The sequence below is a fragment of the Mustela lutreola genome, chromosome 8 (assembly GCF_030435805.1).
Source record: "Mustela lutreola isolate mMusLut2 chromosome 8, mMusLut2.pri, whole genome shotgun sequence".
Lineage (NCBI taxonomy): Eukaryota > Metazoa > Chordata > Mammalia > Carnivora > Mustelidae > Mustela > Mustela lutreola.
This window is the reverse complement of record NC_081297.1, coordinates 43,494,655-43,510,150: the sequence shown is the minus strand read 5'-3', so window position 1 is coordinate 43,510,150 and position 15,496 is coordinate 43,494,655. Positions and strand designations below refer to the sequence as shown.

Sequence of the window (15,496 nt, the reverse complement as noted above, 5' to 3'; positions counted from 1 at the left end):
TTCGCTAAGCATGATACGCTCTAGTTCCATCCATGTTGTCGCAAATGGCAAGATTTCATTTCTTTTGATGGCTGCATAGTATTCCATTGTGTATATATACCACATCTTCTTGATCCATTCATCTGTTGATGGACATCTAGGTTCTTTCTATAGTTTGGCTATTGTGGACATTGCTGCTATAAACATTCGGGTGCACGTGCCCCTTTGGATCACTACGTTTGTATCTTTAGGGTAAATACCCAATAGTGCAATTGCTGGGTCATAGGGCAGTTCTATTTTCAAGATTTTGAGGAACCTCCATGCTGTTTTCCAGAGTGGCTGCACCAGCTTGCATTCCCACCAACAGTGTAGGAGGGTTCCCCTTTCTCCGCATCCTCGCCAGCATCTGTCATTTCCTGACTTGTTGATTTTAGCCATTCTGACTGTTGTGAGGTGATATCTCATTGTGGTTTTGATTTGTATTTCCCTGATGCCGAGTGATATGGAGCACTTTTTCATGTGTCTGTTGGCCATCTGGATGTCTTCTTTGCAGAAATGTCTGTTCATGTCCTCTGCCCATTTCTTGATTGGATTATTTGTTCTTTGGGTGTTGAGTTTGCTAAGTTCTTTATAGATTCTGGACACCAGTCCTTTATCTGATATGTCGTTTGCAAATATCTTCTCCCATTCTGTCAGTTGTCTTTTGATTTTGTTAACTGTTTCCTTTGCTGGGCAAAAGCTTTTGATCTTGATGAAATACCAATAGTTCATTTTTGCCCTTGATTCCCTTGCCTTTTGAGTTGTTCCTAGGAGGATGTTGCTGCGGCTGAGGTCGAAGAGGTTGCTGCCTGTGTTCTCCTCAAGGATTTTGATGGATTCCTTTCGCACATTGAGGTCCTTCATCCATTTTGAGTCTATTTTTGTGTGTGGTGTAAGGAAGTGGTCCAATTTCATTTTTCTGCATGTGGCTGTCCAATTTTCCCAGCACCATTTATTGAAGAGGCTGTCTTTTTTCCATTGGACATTCTTTGCTGCTTTGTCGAAGATTAGTTGACTGTAGAGTTGAGGGTCTATTTCTGGGCTCTCTATTCTGTTCTATTGATCTATGTGTCTGTTTTTGTGCCAGTACCATGCTGTCTTGATGATGACAGCTTTGTAATAGAGCTTGAAGTCCAGAATTGTGATGCCACCAACGTTGGCTTTCTTTATCAATATCCCTTTGGCTATTCGAGGTCTTTTCTGGTTCCATATAAATTTTAGCATTATTTGTTCCATTTCTTTGAAAAAGATGGATGGTACTTTGATAGGAATTGCATTAAATGTGTAGATTTCTTTAGGTAGCATAGACATTTTCACAATATTTATTCTTCCAATCCAGGAGCATGGAACATTTTTCCATTTCTTTGTGTCTTCCTCAATTTCTTTCATGAGTACTTTATAGTTTTCTGAGTATAGATTCTGTGTCTCTTTGGTTAGGTTTATTCCTAGGTATCTTATGGTTTTGGGTGCAATTGTAAATGAATGAAGGAGAGATCACAACTAACACCAAAGAAATACAAACTATTATAAGAACATACTATGAGGAACTCTATGCCAATAAATTTGACAATCTGAAAGAAATGGATGCATTCCTAGATACATATAAACTACCACAACTGAACCAGGAAGAAATAGAAAGCCTGAACAGACCCATAACCAGTAAGGAGATTGAAACAGTCATTAAAAATCTCCAAACAAACAAAAGCCCAGGGCCAGACGGCTTCCCAGGGGAATTCTACCAAACATTTAAAGAAGAACTAATTCCTATTCTCCTGAAACTGTTCCAAAAAATAGAAATGGAAAACTTCCAAACTCATTTTATGAGGCCAGCATCACCTTGATCCCAAAACCAGACAAGGATCCCACCAAAAAAGAGAGCTATAGACCAATATCCTTGATGAACACAGATGCGAAAATACTCAACAAAATACTAGCCAATAGGATTCAACAGTACATTAAAAAGATTATTCACCACGACCAAGTGGGATTTATTCCAGGGCTGCAAGGTTGGTTCAACATCCGCAAATCAGTCAATGTGATACAACACATCAATAAAAGAAAGAACAAGAACCATATGATACTCTCAATAGATGCTGAAAAAGCATTTGACAAAGTACAGCATCCCTTCCTGATCAAAACTCTTCAAAGTGTAGGGATAGAGGGCACATACCTCAATATCATCAAAACCATCTATGAAAAACCCACCGCAAATATCATTCTCAATGGAGAAAAACTGAAAGCTTTTCCGCTAAGGTCAGGAACACGGCAGGGATGTCCATTATCACCACTGCTATTCAACATAGTACTAGAGATCCTAGCCTCAGCAATCAAACAAAAGGAAATTAAAGGCATCCAAATCGGCAGATACACAGTTTAAATGGTAAACATCTTTTTTATTTTGATGGGTACTTTGAGGCTATATAAGAAGCCCTTCTGATCAGTTTCTCCTTAACCCTTAACATACTTGTTAGATTAATTGAGGCTTTATTTTTACTGTGTTAAAGATCCTAATAGAATGCTAGAACATCTAGGGGCACCAGGGTGGCTCAGTAGGTGAAAGCCTCTGCCTTTGGCTCAGATTGTGATCCCAGGATCCTGGGATCGAGCCCCGCACTGGGCTCTCTGCTCAGTGGGGAGCCTGCTTCTCCCTCTCTCTCTGCCTGCCTCTCTGCTACTTGTGATCTCTGTCAAATAAATTAATAAAATCTTTAAAAGCAAAAAAAAGAATGCTAGAACATCTAGTATACCACTCTCAAATATACCCTGTCCATTTCAGTTAATCTTTTGAGTTGTATGATTGCTATAAGTTATGTTTGTTTTCAATATATATATCAAAAATATAATTATATTGTTAATTACAATATCAAGAATAAGTAAAATAAGTATTTTTATGATTGATGAAACTAATGACATTTGTAAGACCAAATATTTTTATGAAACTGAAGCTGAAAGTTGATGTTATGAGAAGAGGATACAAGGAAGTCATTTAAAAATCATTGTTGAATGAGGTGAAAAGATAGTTATTAAATATTGGGAGAATTTAAAAAAAAATTTATTTACTTGAGAAAGAGAGAGCATGAAAGGGGGGAGGGTTAGAGGGAGAAGCAGACTCCTTGCTGAATAGGGAGCCCGTCACAGGACTCAATCCTAAACTCCAGGATCATGACCTTAAAAACTGAGCCACCCAGGTGCCCCTTAATATTGGAGGAATTTTTTATTTTATTTATTTATTTATTTATTTATTTATTTATTTTTAAAAGAAAGGACTTTTTTTTTTAATATTTTTATTTATTTATTTGACAGAGAGAAATCACAAGTAGGCAGAGAGGCAGGCAGAGAGAGAGAGGAGGAAGCAGGCTCCCCACTGAGCAGAGAGCCCGATGTGGGACTCGATCCCAGGACCCTGAGATCATGACCTGAGCGGAAGGCAGAGGCTTAACCCACTGAGCCACCCTGTCGCCCTGGAGGAATTTTTTAAATCTGAAGATGTTTTAGGCTGAAATTGCTTTCAAAAATCTCTAAATTCTAGTCCTACTTTAAGAAAACGACCTAGACAGGGTACAAGAAAGACAATGCACAGTTGAAGTCAGTGGGTCATATGGTGAGCTTTGGACCTCACCTGCAACAAGAATTGGTAACACGGTATACATTTATATGTGCAATTTTTCCATACTATAGTCAGCTTTTTTAAAATTAATCAACTAGCAGAATTGAGTATCATAAAAAGGACATCTTCTATAATTTCTTACAAATAATCTGTTGTTTCTGTGAACCTCAAAAGAGAAAGTTTTTATACAGAGTGCTGTGTAGTATAAATTATTTATTAAAATGTTATAAATACCGGATTCTCTAGTGATAAATAAGGAAAACCTACAGCACCTTTTCTATGATGTAATATCATCAAGATTTAATACAAATTGGGTTAAATTTTTTCATATAGATTTGTTTTGAATTTTGAGGACAACTTGATCAACAAATATTTTAATTTGTTATATGCTAAAAATTAATTTTTTTCAACCCTCACAAAAACTAATTCCAATCCTTGGGAAGTCAAGACAGCTACATCATGATATGACTTGCCTAGGTTTGATGTTTTACTGAGATACTTGCCAGTTGGAATTGAGACCCTATGGGTATAATCAGGATAGACTTAATTATTGGCTTACTCTATTTAAATCAGAATGAAAAGCTTACAGAATTTTGTACCCATACCCTGAAAAAATGTGAAGCTGTTTTGGACTAAAATTTCATAGCTTTTGTGGCTAATGAGGCATGAAATAAATTGGCAAGCTCAGACTACTCAGAGTACAGTGGTACAGTGTGCATTTTCTAATTCCCAGCCCTTGGGATTCCAGCAAAGGTCACAAATTAAACAAAGTTGGGATTAATCAAAACTACAATCAAATAAAACCCAATCATTAATCCTCTCCCGAGTTACAATGGAGTGATTGTGTAATTGTGTGAGAAGCACTGGAGAGGGCTCTTTTGTAGTATCTAGGAAAATCAACATTAAGGTGTCAAACAGAAAAATGAAACCCTGCAGGTGAAGCTGTCTCTGGAGCCAAGAGAAACTGGCAATTTATGCAGAGTTGCCAGTGAACCTTCGGAGTATTGAAAAGGGTGTTGGCACTAGCCGTAGAACATGTGGGTCTCTCAGTGGGGCCCTCCACAGAGATCAGTTTATGGGCCGCGGCAGGCCCTGTTTGCTGAGAAGCTTAGTGTTTGGGTGTAACAGCTCTAAGCAACAGTCTCTCCAAGGTTAACTGCCAAAAATTTACTGTGTAATTCTCAGCTCTTTGTAATTTTAAAAAAGAACTTATAGAAAAGCATTTCCTCTGTGAGAGTAATTAAGTGTCAGAATATGTCCTTCCCATCCAAAAGGATGAAAATTCCCAAAGAAGAGAAGTTTAAGCTCACATTTCTTCTATGTTTCTGACTTTTGAACTTACTGATGCTTGCTTTATGATTGCTGTCTTACTGTTTCTGCTATTTTCTATTCCACAGTGATTATTTTCTTTATTTTTCATCCCTTAGTATCAAGTCAATGTCTGTTTTGCCTATTTTAGAAAGTCAACAGTGATATTAGCCAGTTATACTAAGATTATAACTTAAGAAGCAATTTTGATGTTAATTTATTCCATATCGTTTATATTATATATGGGGATAGTTCGGCATGTGTGCTTTAAGGATAGCATTGAGTCTTTATTGGTTAGCTCCCTGCTTTGCTTCACATCCGGAAAAGAAAAAATTAAATCATTTATTCCATCTCTTACCTGGTTACTGGTTCAAAAGCCCCAAAACAGATGATTGATTGCCTGTTATTACATGACTCAGACTGGGTTTTTGTATTACAGAATTTCTATTTCTTAACTTTTTTTTTTTTTGTCCATTTATGTTCTAAGCCCTTTGTGTGTGCAGGACAGTCTTAGATGCTGTATGGGATACCTGTTCTCTCCTCTCAAGTAATTTACCAACTAGCATCCATGCATACTTACAGCTAGTTAGTCCCATAAACTTACGTTACTAAAAGTATCACTTGGATTTTATCCTAAGCATTATTATAACGAGGTATTATTTCAGGTTTTGTCTTCATTTATGACATTTTCAAATCACCACTGAAACATCACAAATTGAGCTTTATCATTGGAAAATAAAGGGCTTGAAATTTTAATAATTTGATTCTTGCATTTAAACTTTTGGCCACTACAAAGATGTTCTTGGTGTGTTTAAATTCTACGTGTCTTTACTTAACTACAATAAGTTTTCATTTTCAAAATAGCAAATCTTTGTTCAGTAGAAAAGGGAAAACATATAGGATACTTGTGTGTCTGTTTATGTGTTTGTGGTGGGGGTACAGTTCTTGTTTCATTTTATTTTACATTTGTTTTTCTGATTTTATGTACATAAATGAAATGTTAGTTACATTGTTCTGCAATGTATTTTAAAATGTATTTTAACTGAAGAATATGTCATGGTTATTTTCTCCCATCCAAGTACTAACCAGGCCCGACCCAGCTTAGCTTCCGAGATCAGACGAGATCGGGCGCGTTCAGGGTGGTATGGCCGTAGACGGTTATTTTCTAATGTCAGAGTAAAGATCTGCTCTCTTCTGTTTAACAACTGGCTAGTGTCCCATTACATGCATGTTATACTATTTTTTAAAATTATTTCTCTGCTGAAGGCCATTTGGATTATTTCCAGTTTTTCAGTATTGTACCCAAAGTGCAGGGAATGTTATGCATCTTTTCACATGTAAGCATCTCTCTGTAGAGTAGATTTTTTTTAATGGAATTGTTGAGTCAAAGCATATTGCATATTTTATTTTGGTACCTGTTGTTAAATTGTTCTCAACAAAAAAGGCTCTCCTACATATGCTTTCATCAGCTGTGTACGAGAGTGTGTATTTCCTCACACTGTTGGGCGTACTCTACATTATCTTTTAAATTTTTGCTGACCTGTTTTTATATTTGGAATATCTTTCCATATCATTAGTCTTTCTCCTCCAGTAGGATGGTATTCCATGGCACTATATTCAGTTCTCCATTTTTGGGAATTGAAGTCACTTCTAATACTTAGCTATTTTATATACAATGCTACAAAATAGTAATTGGGTTATAATAATACAGAATTTGTATAAAGATATAAATAACCCTGTACAAAAGGTATTTTGCATGTATGCAGGTATATCTGTAGGATTAAAGCCCCAGAAGTGGAGTTGTAGGGTTAGATGGCATATGCAACTGAAATTCTAGTTATTATTAAATGAAAAAAGGAAAATGGAAAACAGTGTGCATAATATGCTGCCAATGGTTGAAAAGAGGGAGGTGGAGGAATGTACATATGTTCTCTCTCTCTCTCTCTCTCTCTCTCTTACACACACACACTATAATTTTTTGGATCAGTGGAGGACAAAAGGATGGACAAGAGTTAGAGGGATATTTTTCACTCTGTGTACATACACATAATTTTAAATAATTTTTTAAAATTTTAACAGTGAGAGCATATTACCTATATGATATTTTAAGTGTTTCCTTAATGTTCTGATAAAATCCTGAGCTTTCAAGTTAAAACTAAATTTAACATGCACTGCATGACCTTCAGGATTTATTTCACTTTGGATCTCAGTTTCCTCATGTATGTGTATGAAACTGGTAAATGCTGTCATGTAGAGTTAGAAGACTGAAATAAGAAATTGTATGGGAAAGCATATACATAGTGGCCAGTGTTTGACACATGTAAGTAAATAGTAATTGTAAGTTCTTTTAGATTTTTTTCATTCTTTCTGCCAGAGTTATTCCTGTAAAATGAAATCCTGAGAGGTAATGTTTTAAAGGGATGAAACTTAATCACAAGAATGTCTGTTATCTGTTCCATTTTATGTACATGTGACTATAGAGGCAGAGGTGAACCATTTGGTTTATCAGGAAGGAGTCCTTTTTCCTGGCCTGATTTTTGTGACAGTGACTTCTCTTATGTTACCAGACAGTGAGAAAATGATCACGAGTTTGAAACTAATACTTATCAGTATACACACATACATGCACACATAGAAGAGCTGTTACAGAGCTTCACTGAGTAAAACATTTACTCAGAAGCTATGACTGATACAAGCGGTCCTTAAGCCAGGTTCATATGTTATCAGGTGTATATGTTGAAGTCTTGCATTGGTGTGTGTGTGTGTGTGTGTGTGTAAATGGGATGTATTTAAAAGCCACTAAAATTTAGCTAGTGATAGCTCCTTGGAAATTCTGTGAAGAAATTTTAAATTAGTAATGTGTATGTACACAATAGAATATCAGCTTTTTGTAGAGCATGTGACTCTTGATCTCAGGGTTGTGAGTTAAAGGCTAACGTTTGGTGTAGAGATCACTTAAAAAAATAAAAATATTAGAAAATAAATAAAATAACAAGTACATTACTACAGTATATTTAAGTGTCTCATGTTTCTTCCAAATTCACTACACTACGTTTTACTTCTAAATCATCTGTACCTCAAAGACTTCATAAAACTTTTTTCTTATCAAAGATGTCAAGTTACAGGGGTGCCTGGGTAGTTCAGTCAGTTAAGTGTCTGCCTTTGGCTCAGGTTATAATCCCAGGGTCCTGAGATCAAGTGCTGCATTAGGCTCCTTGCTCAGCAGGAAGCCTGCTTCTCCCTCTGCCTGCCATTACCCCTGCTGTGCTCTCTCTGTCTCTTTCTCTCTGACAAATAAAATCTTTAAAAAAAAGGATGTCAAATTAGAGAAGACTGCTGACAAGTTTATCCCTAGAGGTTTGTACACCTTGGGCAAAAGTCTTTTAACTCCAAAGAATTAAAGAGGTCTTAAATGCAATTCTTTTTTTTTTTTTCTCTCTCTCTTCCTAAAATTTTGTATCCTGTACACTAATTTTCATCTATTTCCTCTGTATCAGTTTGCTTTGCAGTGCTTCAGATTACCCAGCCCCCTCTCTGCCACTTTGGATGGCCAGCAATTATAAAAGATAAATTACTTACTAACACTACTAAATGTGTAGCAATGAAAGTCCCTCTTTTTATATCTACTGCTTAAGAGAATAGAACATGATTTTAAGTGATTTAAATTGACTCGGTAGGATATTAATCTAATTATTCTCTAGACTTTGAAATGTTACAAGAATTCATAGTCAAGCATACTCAAGCACTGTAACATACTCTAGAGTTAACTTGCTACCTATTTTTCCCATAAGTCTTTAGATCACCTTTGCTAAATCTACTGAAATATCTAAACATGTAACATATACAGACCGACACACACATTGCATTCTGTCTTACTGAAAACAGTTTCATTTAATAATACTTTCATTTTCAAATGAAGAACATTCTGGTATTTTATATTATTTCATTTGTTTTACTATAGATAGAGCAGCACTAAATTGATGGATATTACTGTGTTCTTCTTCTGGTGACCAGCATTTCTAAGCCTTTGAAGATACTGTAACACCTCAGTGATTTTCAGGTATTTTTCTTATAAAGTCAGCCTGTCCATAAGCTGCCTTTTCTATAAATATAGTATCTCCATGTAGACTACAACATATACAATTATACAGTAGGTCTGCAATGTTCTGTTTGTATCCCATTCTACTTATATGATATGGAAAAACTACTTTTATAGAACATTCAAAAATATTTTGGGGTAACTTTTACAATTTCTATTTCAGAATTTTTTTTATGTAGCTGAAAGGTGTGGCTAACACTAAAGAGATTGTTTTATTGTTTTGTTTTTTAAAGAGAGAAGACAGACTCTTTTTTTTTTTTTTTAAGAGATTTTTATTTATCACAAGTAGGCAGAGAGGCAGGCGGGAGCTGGGGGTGCAGGAGAGGGGTAAGCAGGCTCCCGCTGAGCAGAGAGCCCAATGCAGGGCTTGATTCCAGGACCCTGAGATCATGACCTGAGCCAAAGGCAGAGGCTTAACTCACTGAGCCACCCAGCCACCCCTCTTGTCCTCTTCTTTTAAACACAACTGTCACTACTATAATTTGTACCTTCGTGACGATTTTTGCTTGAATTTCCTTAATTACCTCCTAAGTGATCTTGTCTCATTGTAATACATGCTTCATATTGCCTGCCATAATGCTTGGCATATCGTTTGGGTATGGTGAATCTTCGACATAAAATTCTTCAGTGTCTCTGTTTCCTCTCTCCTCATATTCCTCCCACACAAAAATACTTTTCTTAATATGGTATGTTTAGATCTTCATGATCACTTTCTTGCTTTCTGCTACACCTACATGTAGTTTGAGTTCATTTATTCTCATTGCTATGTAGATTCTAGACCATGACTATACAGCAATTTGTCAATTGAACCATAGATTAGAAATTTGGGTTGTTTGCAGTTTGGAGATATTACAGATAAAACACATTATATTTTATTTGCCTCTTTACCTATAGTCTCTTCCGTATAGATCTTGAATTTATCAAGGCCATATATTGTTTTTATCTTTGTAATTTCTAGCACATTGCTAGCACATTCCATGGCATATAAATGTTCTTGAAAGAATGGAGAGAGGGAGCAGGAAGTTACTCTGCTGTTGTAACACAACAGACAATACCCATTGCCCTTCTTAGAATGGTATTTTTTTAAAAAAAAATTTGCCCTTTATTTCTCAGGCTCCTTTTTGTAGCTATGTTCACTCATAAGCCTTTGTAATAGGAAAGCAAACTCATATCTCTTTTAAAAATTTTAGGAATTTATTAAGATGCCACTTCTCCATATCTCTACTTAGTAAATTCTTCCGCTTCTTCCCTGACTATTGAGCACATTTTTGTTGAGTCTTAGAGACAAAGTTGTCTACATGAAATCAGTGGTAGAATGTTCATATATACAGTCAAGCTGTTAAAGTTGCTGGAAAAATACAGATGACAGGGAATCAAACCTAACCCTTTCTGAGACTTTCCATCTCAAGAATCCACAAGGAATGAATCTACTTTACAATTGGCAAGAGAGAATCCTTATCATGGATTATAATTTGAGGATGTAAAGATAGATTACAAATTCCAGTATCTTGAATCCATTCATAAACTTAGTCTTCATTGATTTTACCCACAGTTTTATTTACATATTCTTATTCAGGAATTTATGGTGATGTGATTGAAGCATAGTAAGTAGGTATTTTGCTGTCCATTTAGTTTCTTGATGTGCAGCTACCCTGCGTATTTTCTAAACTAAAAGTGAAAACTTCACTAAAAGTGAAATGGTTGCCCCTTTCAGATCATAGTCACTCTAAGAGGAATTAGGATTGACTAACGGAATAGAAAATTAAGGTTTGTTTTCATTTAATAAATTTGAGAAACAAGTACAATCAACCCTCATTATTCATGGATTCTGCAAATTCACCTACTTTCTGAAATTCCCTTGTAACTCTAAAATCAATACTCGTGACACTTTCAGAGTCATTTGTGGACATGGACAGAATGGCGAAACTTTTTGACTCACCCTACATGCCGGTCACTAGCTGAGGTTGAACAAGGTGATGTTTTACCTTCTTGTTTTAGCTCCCAAGCCAAACAGTATCCTTTTCTTTTCTTTTCTTTTCTTTTTTTTTTTTTTTTTTTTTTTTTTTTGCCACTTTTCACATTTTTGCATTAGTGTTCCTAAGACACAAAAGCTGTGATGGACCTTATGGAGAAAATATGTGTGTTAGTGAACCTCCATTCAGGCATGAGATACAGGGCTGTTAGTGATGAGTTCAGTGTTAACGAATCAATAACATATATTTAATAAGATACATTGAACAAGAACACACATAAAATACAGTTATGTATTGATTGGTTGATGAAAATGTTGTAGCAGAGGCTTACCCAACGGTATTGTCCTTAGGAACAGAAGTTTGGTATTTGCTAATTCAGTTACTGTAGCTACTTTATACATTGTTAACTACCACAAATAAGAATTATTGACTATATTTGATTGCCTTTTACTCCTGCTGTTACCAAGCTAAATTTATTACTATTTTCTCAGTCTTTTTTCCTCTAGCACTTAATATGAAACAATTACCTTCACTTTGCTGTAAATATATGTAACTTTATCTCAAGCTTAAATTTCTTTTGCTACATATTCTCATATGAGACAGGTTTCTGTTGTAAAAGTAGCAGCTGTCTGGTCACATAAACACAGTGGAACCCGATTGTCAATGATGGCTTTTATTTAATCAGTTATACATTGAATCCTCAGTATAGAAAATGCTGCTTCTGCTTTGAATTATCAGTTTCACTTCAGAGTATAATTTAAAGGGGAAGCAGCTTCATTCCTAGAAACTTGAGACCTCTAAAGTGTATTCTCTTCCTCGTGAGTGTTCTCTGTGGGCACTTCAAATAGAGTATCTTTTACCTGAGGTTTTAGGTGATACACTGGGAAAGCATGCAGTTGCTTTAGAAGCTTTTATAAGTAACTCTTGGCTATTTGTATAATAAATATTTATCTTCCTTAAACATTTCCTACTTCTATTCCATAAGTTTATTGAACTTACTGCCTCCAACTATATGTATTAAGCACGTCTCTCCTTTTTTGCTAATAAAATAAAAGACTAAGAATCACTCCCACATTAATAGCATATTCCTACAAATAAGGGATTATTTCTTTCCATATCATGTTCAGCAGTACTAATCCTTTTAGAACCAATGATGGAAGCAGTTTCTGTATTTTAATGCTTTGAGAAGCAGTCAGTCCTCCCCTTTCAAGTTTGTTACAGGAGAGAGTAAATTGCTCATATAGAATTATATACTTGAATCAATATCTACCTACTTGATGCAGTGGGGGGACTCAGGTCCCACACTGAATTTGTCATATGCAGTGTTTGGAATTATGGGAATTTATAATCTACATTTGAGTGAAAGTGCCTAACTGGAGAAGCACCTTTTTCAATATGAAGTTGCAGAATTTGTTTACTTAACAAAAGTTAAGGAACAAACTGTTGGTCCTCATTCTGTGTAGATGTTCTATACTATTTAGTATACCCTACTAATTCCCACCACCCCATTCTTTTCCTTAAAGCTGTCTCCTCCATTTGACTGTATGATCCCTCACTCTCGTACTTGTTGTCTTCTACTAGTCCTTTTAACCTTTGGATAATGGGCAGTAACGAGTAGCTTGTTATGAGTGGAATGATGAAGTTAGGAGGAAAAGTTGGAAACAATGCTGTGAAAACATTCATATGTATTTCCAAAGATTTTGGCATTTTCCCTATATTTTGAGCCCTTATGCAAGAATATAAAAATAAGTTTGTATCTCTTTGGCAGGTCACTCTGGTCACAAAATGAGAAGTAGATGAGGGAGAATAGAGATTGGGATGGGAAGAACCTGTCAGGGAGCTAGGACAGTACGCCAGACACATATTCTGGTCCTGTTGTCTATTCTGTAGGTGTTACTTTGGGAAAATTAGTCTCCTTGAATTGACTTTCATCACTTATGAAAGTGAGAATACTAATTCACAAAGATGTTACAAGCATAACATGTTATTATCAACTAAGTGAAAATAACTAAGAATGCATGGTGTACATAGTGGGCTCTTAGTACGTGTTGGTTTCTTCTCTTCGTTTCCATTCTCTTAGTTTACATTTAAAGAAAGAAGCATTCAGAATGGCTAAGTAGTTTGTACACAGTCAGACCAATTTAGTGATAGAACTGGGACTAGATCTGCAACTTGGATTGCCCGTGGATTCGTTCCACCATATCAAGCAACATCCATATTCATTTATTCTCAAGTATACAGTTTTCAGTGAGAAAAAACAAAAACTACTGTTTTATCTTTTTTTCCCCTTGGTATAATAAGATCTAGTACTTAAAGAAATTGCTAAGAATTAAGCATTCATTATACTAACCCCATTCCAGAAAGATGGGTGTTGAGTTCCAGTATAGTCGTCTTCACTAATACTTCCACAATTATCAACAGTTGTTTTTAAGTTTGTCTCTTAAGTGATAAAGTTTTTCATATCTGAATTTTTATTTTTAGTAAAAGCTGCTATAGCATTTGGGATATGTTTACATTTTCTAAATTTTCATTTCTAACTCAGTTTTCCAGTTTGCCAAACTCATTTAACCTATTTTATTTTATTTTACTTTATTTTATTAAGTTTTATTTACTTATTTTAGAGGTAAGGGGAAGAGTGAGAGGGAAGAGAAAGAATCCTCAAGCAGACTCCCTGCTGAGCATGGAACCCAATGTGGGGCTTGATCCCATGACCCTGAGATCATGATGACCTGAGCTGAAACCTAAGAGTCAGACACTTAACTGACTGAACCATCCAGGCACACCCCAGTTTGCCCATTTTAGAACAGCCGAACTATCCCTGAATTTGCTGGATCAATTCTGTTATCTCTGATATAATTTTTCACATCCAGATTTCCTTAGTCTTGCTGATTAAAAATTAATAATATGCTTTAATAGTAGATTGATAAAAAGAAAACTCTAAGAATTGAGAAACCTGCTCTCTTTTGCATCTCTCTTCTTACTGCTAGGCTTCTTCAGCATAACAAGAGGAAAAATTATATTTGTAAAGTAATTTTGTATCATAAAAAAGAGGGCCCAAGTTGATATATAGTATATGTTTAATGAGGAATATGAGTAGTTAACTTTGATAATTAATTTTGGACATAAGTATGTAGGGTAGAATAATTCTGATTTTAATGTCAGCACGCTTGATGACCTAAAATATGATGCTGGTTATAGAAAAATGAAAGCTTACATCCTAAGATACAACATTTATAGTTACTTACAATGTGTTCTGCCTTTACTTTGAGTATTAGCTTTCCTTCCTGCCAAGGTAAGCTATTAACTTTGAAGATAAAAACTACTTACATTTACATGTTGTAACTTTTGAAAGCAATTTTATATTCTAATGATGTATATGTAAATAAAATTATATTTCAGCATAAAAATGCTTAATGTTTATGTTTCTTTTATTATCACACCATTTGGAAAAGACTTCAAAGCTTACCTTTCTATGGATACCGTAAACTGTAAGTCAGGAATCAAATGCTGTATTTGTCTAAGGAAAATACAATCATATCTAGAATACAGTTTCTTATGTTTATGTCTAAAATCTGTTCTCAGTAATCTTAAGTAAGTTTTCTCTCTGAGTATGGACAGAAAATGTAGCGAATTAGTTAGTGATTAGAGTAGAGACTTAACTATGGCTACAATTTACCCAGAGAAAAACTGAAGACTTGAACCCATGTTCGAAAATAGGAAAGGCACTGGGAAAATATTTTGTGTAGGATTGATTGCTTTTGTTGTGTTCTCTGAAAACAAACCAAAAACACCACACATATTCCCCATTTTAAATGTGCAGCATGTAACTACTTCTTATCTTGAGGCTTATATTGTTCGCTTTTCTACTTCCTGGGCACTTCATTGCTTTTACCAGGATTTCACTTCTGCTGTTTTGCCTTCTGAATCTGCCAGACTTGAACCCAAGTATTTGCATTAAATCAAAGGTAGGTTAGTGCTTTTATGTCCCCCAATTTACATCTTGATTTACCTGCTCTTAATTCTGACAATTGAGTATTTGAATGGTGCCCATTTAGTCACATATCTAGTGTTAGTTGTTTCCTCTTCTTGGTTGAGTTAATTGATCTAATAAATTAAAATGAATAAATGGGCATTGTAGACTTAAAAAGTATCTGTTATGCTTTTGCTTTAGAGAAGTCAGAAAGTCTGGTTGTTAGTGAGTGGTTTAGTATTCTCTCACCATTAGAGCTGACAGACATACTGATGAGGTGATAATGAACTCATATGTCTGAGCAGTGCCTGAGTGGGAAGGGAACCCAGATAGTAGGCATTGCTTCACTCTGGAGCCTGCCAAGATTTTTACTTTTTAATAGAATACATTTCCAGCTTAACAGGTAGGCATTCCTGGATACTTGTCAGAAGTGTAACATGTCATTCATGGGTACCAAAGAGGAATGTATGTAATCTTACTTTGGATGTAGCAAGTCAGAGGTCTTAGTCACAGTCACTGGG

The 15,496-nt window shown here is 35.4% G+C and overlaps 1 protein-coding gene across 14 annotated transcripts in view; it reads left to right on the top strand.

The window, feature by feature from the left end:
* Positions 1-15,496, top strand: part of ERC1 (ELKS/RAB6-interacting/CAST family member 1) — a 558,216-nt gene that overhangs the window by 332,375 nt on the left and 210,345 nt on the right. The window contains exon 16 of one of the 14 annotated variants that reach the window (XR_009356580.1): positions 8,895-8,993. The exons of the other annotated variants lie outside the window; for them this stretch is intronic. The gene's annotated coding sequence lies outside the window, so the exon portion shown is untranslated. The remainder of the gene's footprint in view (positions 1-8,894; positions 8,994-15,496) is intronic. 14 annotated transcript variants of the gene reach the window in all.